This window comes from Symphalangus syndactylus, chromosome 17, assembly GCF_028878055.3.
Source record: "Symphalangus syndactylus isolate Jambi chromosome 17, NHGRI_mSymSyn1-v2.1_pri, whole genome shotgun sequence".
NCBI classification, from domain to species: Eukaryota; Metazoa; Chordata; class Mammalia; order Primates; family Hylobatidae; genus Symphalangus; species Symphalangus syndactylus.
The window spans coordinates 102,804,303-102,819,265 of NC_072439.2; positions in this window are offsets into that span (position 1 = coordinate 102,804,303).

The following is a 14,963-nucleotide window of genomic DNA, read 5'->3' on the forward strand; positions in this document are numbered from 1 at the left end:
GAAACACTCTTTCTGTAGAAAATGCAAGTGGAGATTCGGAGCGCTAAGAGGGTAATAGTGGAAAAAGAAATGTCTCCAAATATAAACTACACAGAATCATTCTATAAAACTTCTTTCTGATCTGTGCATTCAGCTAACAGAGTTAAACCATACTTTTGATTGAGCAGATCTGAACACTCTTTCTGTAGAAAATGCAACTGGACATTTGGAGCACTAAGAGAGTAGTAGTGGAAAAAGGAATATATTCAAATATAAACTACACAGAAGCATTCTGTGAAACTTCTTTCTGATCTGAGCATTCAGCTAACAGAGTTAAACCATACTTTTGATTGAGCAGTTTTGAATCACTCTGTCTGTAGAAAATGCAACTGGAAATTCGTAGCGCTAAGTGGGTAATAGTGGAAAAAAGAATATGTTCAAATATAAACTACACAGAAGCATTGTATGAAACTTCTTTCTGTTCTGTGCATTCAACTAACAGAGTTGAACCTGACTTTTGATTGAGCCTTTCTGAAACACTCTTTCTGTAGAAACTGCAATTGGACATTCTGAGCGCTAAGAGGCCTCTATTGGGAAAAAAAATATCTTCAAATAAAAACTACACAGAAGCATTGTGTGAAACTTATTTCTGATATGTTCATTAAGCTAACAGAGTTAAACCATAGTTTTGATTGCGCAGTTCTGAACACTCTTTCTGTAGAAAATGCAAGTGGACATTCGGAGAGCTAAGAGGGTAATAGTGGAAAAAGGAATATATACAAATATAAACTACACAGTAGCATTCTGTGAAAATTCTTTCTGTTCTGTGCATTCAACTAACAGAGTTGAACCTTACTTTTGATTGAGCCGTTCTGAAACACTCTTTTTGTAGAAACTGCAATTGGACATGTTAAGCGCTAAGAGGCCTACATTGGGAAAAAAATATCTTCAAATAAAAACTACACAGATGCATTCTGTGAAACTTATTTCTGATCTGTAAATTCAGTTAACAGAGATAAAACATATTTTTGATTGAGCAGTTATGAAACACTCTTTTTGTAGAAAATGCAAGAGGAGATTCGGAGCGCTAAGATGGTAATAGTGGAAAAAGGAATATACTTAAATATAAACTACACAGTAGCATTCTGTGAAAATTCTTTCTGTTCTGTGCATTCAACTAACAGAGTTGAACCTTACTTTTGATTGAGCTGTTCTGAAACACTCTTTCTGTAGAAACTGCAATTGGACATGCTAAGCGCTAAGAGGCCTACATTGGGAAAAAGAATATCTTCAAATAAAAACTACACAGATGCATTCTGTGAAACTTATTTCTGATCTGTAAATTCAGTTAACAGAGATAAAACATATTTTTGATTGAGCAGTTATGAAACACTCTTTTTGTAGAAAATGCAAGTGGAGATTCGGAGCGCTAAGTGGGTAATAGTGGAAAAAGGAATGTCTTCAAATATAAACTACACAGAATCATTCTGTGAAACTTCTTTCTGATCTGTGCATTCAGCTAACAGAGTTAAACCATACTTTTGATTGAGCAGATCTGAACACTCTTTCTGTAGAAAATGGAACTGGACATTTGGAGCGCTAAGAGCGTAGTAGTGGAAAAAGGAATATATTCAAATGTAAACTACACAGAAGCATTCTGTGAAACTTCTTTCTGATCTGAGCATTCAGCTAACAGAGTTAAACCATACTTTTGATTGAGCAGTTTTGAAACACTCTGTCTGTAGAAAATGCAACTGGACATTCGTAGCGCTAAGTGGGTAATAGTGGAAAAAAGAATATGTTCAAATATAAACTACACAGAAGCATTGTATGAAACATCTTTCTGTTCTGTGCATTCAACTAACAGAGTTGAACCTTACTTTTGATTGAGCCTTTCTGAAACACTCTTTCTGTAGAAACTGCAATTGGACATTCTGAGCGCTAAGAGGCCTCTATTGGGAAAAATAATATCTTCAAATAAAAACTACACAGAAGCATTGTGTGAAACTTATTTCTGATATGTTCATTAAGCTAACAGAGTTAAACCATACTTTTGATTGCGCAGTTCTGAACACTCTTTCTGTAGAAAATGCAAGTGGACATTCGGACCGCTAAGAGGGTAATAGTGGAAAAAGTAATATATTTAAATATAAACTACACAGTAGCATTCTGTGAAAATTCTTTCTGTTCTGTGCATTCATCTAACAGAGTTGAACCTTACTTTTGATTGAGCCTTTCTGAAACACTCTTTCTGTAGAAACTGCAATTGGACATGCTAAGCGCTAAGAGGCCTACATTGGGAAAAAGAATATCTTCAAATAAAAACTACACAGATGCATTCTGTGAAACTTATTTCTGATCTGTAAATTCAGTTAACAGAGATAAAACATATTTTTGATTGAGCAGTTATGAAACACTCTTTTTGTAGAAAATGCAAGTGGAGATTCGGAGCGCTAAGAGGGTAATAGTGGAAAAAGGTATGTCTTCAAATATAAACTACACAGAATCATTCGGTGAAACTTCCTTCTGATCTGTGCATTCACCTAACAGATTTAAACCATACTTTTGATTGAGCAGATCTGAACACTCTTTCTGTAGAAAATGCAACTGGACATTTGGAGCGCTAAGAGCGTAGTAGTGGAAAAAGGAATATATTCAAATATAAACTACACAGAAGCATTCTGTGAAACTTCTTTCTGATCTGAGCATTCAGCTAACAGAGTTAAACCATACTTTTGATTGAGGAGTTTTGAAACACTCTGTCTGTAGAAAACGCAACTGGACATTCGTACCGCTAAGTGGGTAATAGTGGAAAAAAGAATATGTTCAAATATAAACTACACAGAAGCATTGTATGAAACTTCTTTCTGTTCTGTGCATTCAACTAACAGAGTTGAACCTTACTTTTGATTGAGCCGTTCTGAAACACTCTTTCTGTAGAAACTGCAATTGGACATTCTGAGCGCTAGGAGGCCTATATTGGTAAAAAGAATGTCTACAAATAAAAACTACACAGAAGAATTGTGTGAAACTTCTTTCTGTTCTGTTTGTTCAACTAAAAGACTTGAACCTTAGTTTTGATTGAGCCGTTCTGAAACACTCTTTCTGTAGAAAATGCAAGTGGAGATTCGGAGCGCTAAGAGGGTAATAGTGGAAAAAGAAATGTCTCCAAATATAAACTACACAGAATCATTCTATAAAACTTCTTTCTGATCTGTGCATTCAGCTAACAGAGTTAAACCATACTTTTGATTGAGCAGATCTGAACACTCTTTCTGTAGAAAATGCAACTGGACATTTGGAGCACTAAGAGAGTAGTAGTGGAAAAAGGAATATATTCAAATATAAACTACACAGAAGCATTCTGTGAAACTTCTTTCTGATCTGAGCATTCAGCTAACAGAGTTAAACCATACTTTTGATTGAGCAGTTTTGAATCACTCTGTCTGTAGAAAATGCAACTGGAAATTCGTAGCGCTAAGTGGGTAATAGTGGAAAAAAGAATATGTTCAAATATAAACTACACAGAAGCATTGTATGAAACTTCTTTCTGTTCTGTGCATTCAACTAACAGAGTTGAACCTGACTTTTGATTGAGCCTTTCTGAAACACTCTTTCTGTAGAAACTGCAATTGGACATTCTGAGCGCTAAGAGGCCTCTATTGGGAAAAAAAATATCTTCAAATAAAAACTACACAGAAGCATTGTGTGAAACTTATTTCTGATATGTTCATTAAGCTAACAGAGTTAAACCATAGATTTGATTGCGCAGTTCTGAACACTCTTTCTGTAGAAAATGCAAGTGGACATTCGGAGAGCTAAGAGGGTAATAGTGGAAAAAGGAATATATACAAATATAAACTACACAGTAGCATTCTGTGAAAATTCTTTCTGTTCTGTGCATTCAACTAACAGAGTTGAACCTTACTTTTGATTGAGCCGTTCTGAAACACTCTTTCTGTAGAAACTGCAATTGGACATGTTAAGCGCTAAGAGGCCTACATTGGGAAAAAAATATCTTCAAATAAAAACTACACAGATGCATTCTGTGAAACTTATTTCTGATCTGTAAATTCAGTTAACAGAGATAAAACATATTTTTGATTGAGCAGTTATGAAACACTCTTTTTGTAGAAAATGCAAGAGGAGATTCGGAGCGCTAAGATGGTAATAGTGGAAAAAGGAATATACTTAAATATAAACTACACAGTAGCATTCTGTGAAAATTCTTTCTGTTCTGTGCATTCAACTAACAGAGTTGAACCTTACTTTTGATTGAGCTGTTCTGAAACACTCTTTCTGTAGAAACTGCAATTGGACATGCTAAGCGCTAAGAGGCCTACATTGGGAAAAAGAATATCTTCAAATAAAAACTACACAGATGCATTCTGTGAAACTTATTTCTGATCTGTAAATTCAGTTAACAGAGATAAAACATATTTTTGATTGAGCAGTTATGAAACACTCTTTTTGTAGAAAATGCAAGTGGAGATTCGGAGCGCTAAGTGGGTAATAGTGGAAAAAGGAATGTCTTCAAATATAAACTACACAGAATCATTCGGTGAAACTTCTTTCTGATCTGTGCATTCAGCTAACAGAGTTAAACCATACTTTTGATTGAGCAGATCTGAACACTCTTTCTGTAGAAAATGGAACTGGACATTTGGAGCGCTAAGAGCGTAGTAGTGGAAAAAGGAATATATTCAAATGTAAACTACACAGAAGCATTCTGTGAAACTTCTTTCTGATCTGAGCATTCAGCTAACAGAGTTAAACCATACTTTTGATTGAGCAGTTTTGAAACACTCTGTCTGTAGAAAATGCAACTGGACATTCGTAGCGCTAAGTGGGTAATAGTGGAAAAAAGAATATGTTCAAATATAAACTACACAGAAGCATTGTATGAAACAGCTTTCTGTTCTGTGCATTCAACTAACAGAGTTGAACCTTACTTTTGATTGAGCCTTTCTGAAACACTCTTTCTGTAGAAACTGCAATTGGACATTCTGAGCGCTAAGAGGCCTCTATTGGGAAAAATAATATCTTCAAATAAAAACTACACAGAAGCATTGTGTGAAACTTATTTCTGATATGTTCATTAAGCTAACAGAGTTAAACCATACTTTTGATTGCGCAGTTCTGAACACTCTTTCTGTAGAAAATGCAAGTGGACATTCGGACCGCTAAGAGGGTAATAGTGGAAAAAGGAATATATTTAAATATAAACTACACAGTAGCATTCTGTGAAAATTCTTTCTGTTCTGTGCATTCAACTAACAGAGTTGAACCTTACTTTTGATTGAGCCTTTCTGAAACACTCTTTCTGTAGAAACTGCAATTGGACATGCTAAGCGCTAAGAGGCCAACATTGGGAAAAAGAATATCTTCAAATAAAAACTACACAGATGCATTCTGTGAAACTTATTTCTGATCTGTAAATTCAGTTAACAGAGATAAAACATATTTTTGATTGAGCAGTTATGAAACACTCTTTTTGTAGAAAATGCAAGTGGAGATTCGGAGCGCTAAGAGGGTAATAGTGGAAAAAGGTATGTCTTCAAATATAAACTACACAGAATCATTCGGTGAAACTTCCTTCTGATCTGTGCATTCACCTAACAGAGTTAAACCATACTTTTGATTGAGCAGATCTGAACACTCTTTCTGTAGAAAATGCAACTGGACATTTGGAGCGCTAAGAGCGTAGTAGTGGAAAAAGGAATATATTCAAATATAAACTACACAGAAGCATTCTGTGAAACTTCTCTCTGATCTGAGCATTCAGCTAACAGAGTTAAACCATACTTTTGATTGAGCAGTTTTGAAACACTCTGTCTGTAGAAAACGCAACTGGACATTCGTAGCGCTAAGTGGGTAATAGTGGAAAAAAGAATATGTTCAAATATAAACTACACAGAAGCATTGTATGAAACTTCTTTCTGTTCTGTGCATTCAACTAACAGAGTTGAACCTTACTTTTGATTGAGCCGTTCTGAAACACTCTTTCTGTAGAAACTGCAATTGGACATTCTGAGCGCTAGGAGGCCTATATTGGTAAAAAGAATGTCTACAAATAAAAACTACACAGAAGAATTGTGTGAAACTTCTTTCTGTTCTGTTTGTTCAACTAAAAGATTTGAACCTTAGTTTTGATTGAGCCGTTCTGAAACACTCTTTCTGTAGAAAATGCAAGTGGAGATTCGGAGCGCTAAGAGGGTAATAGTGGAAAAAGGAATGTCTCCAAATATAAACTACACAGAATCATTCTGTGAAACTTCTTTCTGATCTGTGCATTCAGCTAACAGAGTTAAACCATACTTTTGATTGAGCAGATCTGAACACTCTTTCTGTAGAAAATGCAACTGGACATTTGGAGCGCTAAGATAGTAGTAGTGGAAAAAGGAATATATTCATATATAAACTACACAGAAGCATTCTGTGAAACTTCTTTCTGATCTGAGCATTCAGCTAACAGAGTTAAACCATACTTTTGATTGAGCAGTTTTGAAACACTCTGTCTGTAGAAAATGCAACTGGACATTCGTAGCGCTAAGTGGGTAATAGTGGAAAAAAGAATATGTTCAAATATAAACTACACAGAAGCATTGTATGAAACTTCTTTCTGTTCTGTGCATTCAACTAACAGAGTTGAAACTTACTTTTGATTGAGTCTTTCTGAAACACTCTTTCTGTAGAAACGGCAATTGGACATTCTGAGCGCTAAGAGGCCTCTATTGGGAAAAATAATATCTTCAAATAAAAACTACACAGAAGAATTGTGTGAAACTTATTTCTGATATGTTCATTAAGCTAACAGAGTTAAACCATACTTTTGATTGCGCAGTTCTGAACACTCTTTCTGTAGAAAATGCAAGTGGACATTCGGAGCGCTAATAGGGTAATATTGGAAAAAGGAATATATTTAAATATAAACTACACAGTAGGATTCTGTGAAAATTCTTTCTGTTCTGTGCATTCAACTAACAGAGTTGAACCTTACTTTTGATTGAGCCGTTCTGAAACACTCTTTCTGTAGAAACTGCAATTGGACATGCTAAGCGCTACGAGGCCTACATTGGGAAAAAGAATATCTTCAAATAAAAACTACACAGATGCATTCTGTGAAACTTATTTCTGATCTGTAAATTCAGTTAACAGAGATAAAACATATTTTTGATTGAGCAGTTATGAAACACTCTTTTTGTAGAAAATGCAAGTGGAGATTCGGAGCGCTAAGAGGGTAATAGTGGAAAAAGGAATGTCTTCAAATATAAACTACACAGAATCATTCGGTGAAACTTCCTTCTGATCTGTGCATTCACCTAACAGAGTTAAACCATACTTTTGATTGAGTAGATCTGAACACTCTTTCTGTAGAAAATGCAACTGGACATTTGGAGCGCTAAGAGCGTAGTAGTGGAAAAAGGAATATATTCAAATACAAACTACACAGAAGCATTCTGTGAAACTTCTTTCTGATCTGAGCATTCAGCTAACAGAGTTAAACCATACTTTTGATTGAGCAGTTTTGAAACACTCTGTAGAAAATGCAACTGGACATTCGTAGCGCTAAGTGGGTAATAGTGGAAAAAAGAATATGTTCAAATATAAACTACACAGAAGCATTGTATGAAACTTCTTTCTGTTCTGTGCATTCAACTAACAGAGTTGAACCTTACTTTTGATTGAGCCGTTCTGAAACACTCTTTCTGTAGAAACTGCAATTGGACATTCTGAGTGCTAAGAGGCCTATATTGGGAAAAAGAATGTCTACAAATAAAAACTACACAGAAGAATTGTGTGAAACTTCTTTCTGTTCTGTTTGTTCAACTAAAAGAGTTGAACCTTAGTTTTGATTGAGCCGTTCTGAAACACTCTTTCTGTAGAAAATGCAAGTGGAGATTCGGAGCGCTAAGAGTGTAATAGTGGAAAAAGGGAATGTCTCCAAATATAAACTGCACAGGATCATTCGGTGAAACTTCTTTCTGATCTGTGCATTCAGCTAACAGAGTTAAACCAGACTTATGATAGAGCAGATCTGAACACTCTTTCTGTAGAAAATGCAACTGGACATTTGGAGCGCTAAGAGAGTTGTAGTGGAAAAAGGAATATATTCAAATATAAACTACACAGAAGCATTCTGTGAAACTTCTTTCTGATCTGAGCATTCAGCTAACAGAGTTAAACCATACTTTTGATTGAGCAGTTTTGAAACACTCTGTCTGTAGAAAATGCAACTGGACATTCGTAGCGCTAAGAGGGTAATAGTGGAAAAAAGAATATGTTCAAATATAAACTACACAGAAGCATTGTATGAAACTTCTTTCTGTTCGGTGCATTCAACTAACAGAGTTGAAAGTTACTTTTGATTGAGCCGTTCTGAAACACTCTTTCTGTAGAAACTGCAATTGGACATTCTGAGCGCTAAGAGGCCTATATTGGGAAAAAGAATGTCTACAAATAAAAACTACACAGAAGCATTGTGTGAAACTTATTTCTGATATGTTCATTAAGCTAACAGAGTTAAACCATACTTTTGATTGCGCAGTTCTGAACACTCTTTCTGTAGAAAATGCAAGTGGACATTCGGAGCGCTAAGAGGGTAATAGTGGAAAAAGGAATATATACAAATATAAACTACACAGTAGCATTCTGTGAAAATTCTTTCTGTTCTGTGCATTCAACTAACAGAGTTGAACCTTACTTTTGATTGAGCCGTTCTGAAACACTCTTTCTGTAGAAACTGCAATTGGACATGTTAAGCGCTAAGAGGCCTACATTGGGAAAAAAATATCTTCAAATAAAAACTACACAGATGCATTCTGTGAAACTTATTTCTGATCTGTAAATTCAGTTAACAGAGATAAAACATATTTTTGATTGAGCAGTTATGAAACACTCTTTTTGTAGAAAATGCAAGAGGAGATTCGGAGCGCTAAGATGGTAATAGTGGAAAAAGGAATATACTTAAATATAAACTACACAGTAGCATTCTGTGAAAATTCTTTCTGTTCTGTGCATTCAACTAACAGAGTTGAACCTTACTTTTGATTGAGCCGTTCTGAAACACTCTTTCTGTAGAAACTGCAATTGGACATGCTAAGCGCTAAGAGGCCTACATTGGGAAAAAGAATATCTTCAAATAAAAACTACACAGATGCATTCTGTGAAACATATTTCTGATCTGTAAATTCAGTTAACAGAGATAAAACATATTTTTGATTGAGCAGTTATGAAACACTCTTTTTGTAGAAAATGCAAGTGGAGATTCGGAGCGCTAAGTGGGTAATAGTGGAAAAAGGAATGTCTTCAAATATAAACTACACAGAATCATTCGGTGAAACTTCTTTCTGATCTGTGCATTCAGCTAACAGAGTTAAACCATACTTTTGATTGAGCAGATCTGAACACTCTTTCTGTAGAAAATGGAACTGGACATTTGGAGCGCTAAGAGCGTAGTAGTGGAAAAAGGAATATATTCAAATATAAACTACACAGAAGCATTCTGTGAAACTTGTTTCTGATCTGAGCATTCAGCTAACAGAGTTAAACCATACTTTTGATTGAGCAGTTTTGAAACACTCTGTCTGTAGAAAATGCAACTGGACATTCGTAGCGCTAAGTGGGTAATAGCGGAAAAAAGAATATGTTCAAATATAAACTACACAGAAGCATTGTATGAAACTTCTTTCTGTTCTGTGCATTCAACTAACAGAGTTGAACCTTACTTTTGATTGAGCCTTTCTGAAACACTCTTTCTGTAGAAACTGCAATTGGACATTCTGAGCGCTAAGAGGCCTCTATTGGGAAAAATAATATCTTCAAATAAAAACTACACAGAAGCATTGTGTGAAACTTATTTCTGATATGTTCATTAAGCTAACAGAGTTAAACCATACTTTTGATTGCGCAGTTCTGAACACTCTTTCTGTAGAAAATGCAAGTGGACATTCGGAGCGCTAAGAGGGTAATAGTGGAAAAAGGAATATATACAAATATAAACTACACAGTAGCATTCTGTGAAAATTCTTTCTGTTCTGTGCATTCAACTAACAGAGTTGAACCTTACTTTTGATTGAGCCGTTCTGAAACACTCTTTCTGTAGAAACTGCAATTGGACATGTTAAGCGCTAAGAGGCCTACATTGGGAAAAAAATATCTTCAAATAAAAACTACACAGATGCATTCTGTGAAACTTATTTCTGATCTGTAAATTCAGTTAACAGAGATAAAACATATTTTTGATTGAGCAGTTATGAAACACTCTTTTTGTAGAAAATGCAAGAGGAGATTCGGAGCGCTAAGATGGTAATAGTGGAAAAAGGAATATACTTAAATATAAACTACACAGTAGCATTCTGTGAAAATTCTTTCTGTTCTGTGCATTCAACTAACAGAGTTGAACCTTACTTTTGATTGAGCCGTTCTGAAACACTCTTTCTGTAGAAACTGCAATTGGACATGCTAAGCGCTAAGAGGCCTACATTGGGAAAAAGAATATCTTCAAATAAAAACTACACAGATGCATTCTGTGAAACATATTTCTGATCTGTAAATTCAGTTAACAGAGATAAAACATATTTTTGATAGAGCAGTTATGAAACACTCTTTTTGTAGAAAATGCAAGTGGAGATTCGGAGCGCTAAGTGGGTAATAGTGGAAAAAGGAATGTCTTCAAATATAAACTACACAGAATCATTCGGTGAAACTTCTTTCTGATCTGTGCATTCAGCTAACAGAGTTAAACCATACTTTTGATTGAGCAGATCTGAACACTCTTTCTGTAGAAAATGGAACTGGACATTTGGAGCGCTAAGAGCGTAGTAGTGGAAAAAGGAATATATTCAAATATAAACTACACAGAAGCATTCTGTGAAACTTGTTTCTGATCTGAGCATTCAGCTAACAGAGTTAAACCATACTTTTGATTGAGCAGTTTTGAAACACTCTGTCTGTAGAAAATGCAACTGGACATTCGTAGCGCTAAGTGGGTAATAGCGGAAAAAAGAATATGTTCAAATATAAACTACACAGAAGCATTGTATGAAACTTCTTTCTGTTCTGTGCATTCAACTAACAGAGTTGAACCTTACTTTTGATTGAGCCTTTCTGAAACACTCTTTCTGTAGAAACTGCAATTGGACATTCTGAGCGCTAAGAGGCCTCTATTGGGAAAAATAATATCTTCAAATAAAAACTACACAGAAGCATTGTGTGAAACTTATTTCTGATATGTTCATTAAGCTAACAGAGTTAAACCATACTTTTGATTGCGCAGTTCTGAACACTCTTTCTGTAGAAAATGCAAGTGGACATTCGGAGCGCTAAGAGGGTAATAGTGGAAAAAGGAATATATACAAATATAAACTACACAGTAGCATTCTGTGAAAATTCTTTCTGTTCTGTGCATTCAACTAACAGAGTTGAACCTTACTTTTGATTGAGCCGTTCTGAAACACTCTTTCTGTAGAAACTGCAATTGGACATGTTAAGCGCTAAGAGGCCTACATTGGGAAAAAAATATCTTCAAATAAAAACTACACAGATGCATTCTGTGAAACTTATTTCTGATCTGTAAATTCAGTTAACAGAGATAAAACATATTTTTGATTGAGCAGTTATGAAACACTCTTTTTGTAGAAAATGCAAGAGGAGATTCGGAGCGCTAAGATGGTAATAGTGGAAAAAGGAATATACTTAAATATAAACTACACAGTAGCATTCTGTGAAAATTCTTTCTGTTCTGTGCATTCAACTAACAGAGTTGAACCTTACTTTTGATTGAGCCGTTCTGAAACACTCTTTCTGTAGAAACTGCAATTGGACATGCTAAGCGCTAAGAGGCCTACATTGGGAAAAAGAATATCTTCAAATAAAAACTACACAGATGCATTCTGTGAAACATATTTCTGATCTGTAAATTCAGTTAACAGAGATAAAACATATTTTTGATTGAGGAGTTATGAAACACTCTTTTTGTAGAAAATGCAAGTGGAGATTCGGAGCGCTAAGTGGGTAATAGTGGAAAAAGGAATGTCTTCAAATATAAACTACACAGAATCATTCGGTGAAACTTCTTTCTGATCTGTGCATTCAGCTAACAGAGTTAAACCATACTTTTGATTGAGCAGATCTGAACACTCTTTCTGTAGAAAATGGAACTGGACATTTGGAGCGCTAAGAGCGTAGTAGTGGAAAAAGGAATATATTCAAATATAAACTACACAGAAGCATTCTGTGAAACTTCTTTCTGATCTGAGCATTCAGCTAACAGAGTTAAACCATACTTTTGATTGAGCAGTTTTGAAACACTCTGTCTGTAGAAAATGCAACTGGACACTCGTAGCGCTAAGTGGGTAATAGCGGAAAAAAGAATATGTTCAAATATAAACTACACAGAAGCATTGTATGAAACTTCTTTCTGTTCTGTGCATTCAACTAACAGAGTTGAACCTTACTTTTGATTGAGCCTTTCTGAAACACTCTTTCTGTAGAAACTGCAATTGGACATTCTGAGCGCTAAGAGGCCTCTATTGGGAAAAATAATATCTTCAAATAAAAACTACACAGAAGCATTGTGTGAAACTTATTTCTGATATGTTCATTAAGCTAACAGAGTTAAACCATACTTTTGATTGCGCAGTTCTGAACACTCTTTCTGTAGAAAATGCAAGTGTACATTCGGACCGCTAAGAGGGTAATAGTGGAAAAAGGAATATATTTAAATATAAACTACACAGTAGCATTCTGTGAAAATTCTTTCTGTTCTGTGCATTCAACTAACAGAGTTGAACCTTACTTTTGATTGAGCCTTTCTGAAACACTCTTTCTGTAGAAACTGCAATTGGACATGCTAAGCGCTAAGAGGCCAACATTGGGAAAAAGAATATCTTCAAATAAAAACTACACAGATGCATTCTGTGAAACTTATTTCTGATCTGTAAATTCAGTTAACAGAGATAAAACATATTTTTGATTGAGCAGTTATGAAACACTCTTTTTGTAGAAAATGCAAGTGGAGATTCGGAGCGCTAAGGGGGTAATAGTGGAAAAAGGTATGTCTTCAAATATAAACTACACAGAATCATTCGGTGAAACTTCCTTCTGATCTGTGCATTCACCTAACAGAGTTAAACCATACTTTTGATTGAGCAGATCTGAACACTCTTTCTGTAGAAAATGCAACTGGACATTTGGAGCGCTAAGAGCGTAGTAGTGGAAAAAGGAATATATTCAAATATAAACTACACAGAAGCATTCTGTGAAACTTCTTTCTGATCTGAGCATTCAGCTAACAGAGTTAAACCATACTTTTGATTGAGCAGTTTTGAAACACTCTGTCTGTAGAAAACGCAACTGGACATTCGTACCGCTAAGTGGGTAATAGTGGAAAAAAGAATATGTTCAAATATAAACTACACAGAAGCATTGTATGAAACTTCTTTCTGTTCTGTGCATTCAACTAACAGAGTTGAACCTTACTTTTGATTGAGCCGTTCTGAAACACTCTTTCTGTAGAAACTGCAATTGGACATTCTGAGCGCTAGGAGGCCTATATTGGTAAAAAGAATGTCTACAAATAAAAACTACACAGAAGAATTGTGTGAAACTTCTTTCTGTTCTGTTTGTTCAACTAAAAGATTTGAACCTTAGTTTTGATTGAGCCGTTCTGAAACACTCTTTCTGTAGAAAATGCAAGTGGAGATTCGGAGCGCTAAGAGGGTAATAGTGGAAAAAGGAATGTCTCCAAATGTAAACTACACAGAATCATTCTGTGAAACTTCTTTCTGATCTGTGCATTCAGCTAACAGAGTTAAAGCATACTTTTGATTGAGCAGATCTGAACACTCTTTCTGTAGAAAATGCAACTGGACATTTGGAGCGCTAAGAGAGTAGTAGTGGAAAAAGGAATATATTCATATATAAACTACACAGAAGCATTCTGTGAAACTTCTTTCTGATCTGAGCATTCAGCTAACAGAGTTAAACCATACTTTTGATTGAGCAGTTTTGAAACACTCTGTCTGTAGAAAATGCAACTGGACATTCGTAGCGCTAAGTGGGTAATAGTGGAAAAAAGAATATGTTCAAATATAAACTACACAGAAGCATTGTATGAAACTTCTTTCTGTTCTGTGCATTCAACTAACAGAGTTGAACCTTACTTTTGATTGAGCCTTTCTGAAACACTCTTTCTGTAGAAACTGCAATTGGACATTCTGAGCGCTAAGAGGCCTCTATTGGGAAAAATAATATCTTCAAATAAAAACTACACAGAAGCATTGTGTGAAACTTATTTCTGATATGTTCATTAAGCTAACAGAGTTAAACCATACTTTTGATTGCGCAGTTCTGAACACTCTTTCTGTAGAAAATGCAAGTGGACATTCGGAGCGCTAAGAGGGTAATAGTGGAAAAAGGAATATATACAAATATAAACTACACAGTAGCATTCTGTGAAAATTCTTTCTGTTCTGTGCATTCAACTAACAGAGTTGAACCTTACTTTTGATTGAGCCGTTCTGAAACACTCTTTCTGTAGAAACTGCAATTGGACATGTTAAGCGCTAAGAGGCCTACATTGGGAAAAAAATATCTTCAAATAAAAACTACACAGATGCATTCTGTGAAACTTATTTCTGATCTGTAAATTCAGTTAACAGAGATAAAACATATTTTTGATTGAGCAGTTATGAAACACTCTTTTTGTAGAAAATGCAAGAGGAGATTCGGAGCGCTAAGATGGTAATAGTGGAAAAAGGAATATACTTAAATATAAACTACACAGTAGCATTCTGTGAAAATTCTTTCTGTTCTGTGCATTCAACTAACAGAGTTGAACCTTACTTTTGATTGAGCCGTTCTGAAACACTCTTTCTGTAGAAACTGCAATTGGACATGCTAAGCGCTAAGAGGCCTACATTGGGAAAAAGAATATCTTCAAATAAAAACTACACAGATGCATTCTGTGAAACTTATTTCTG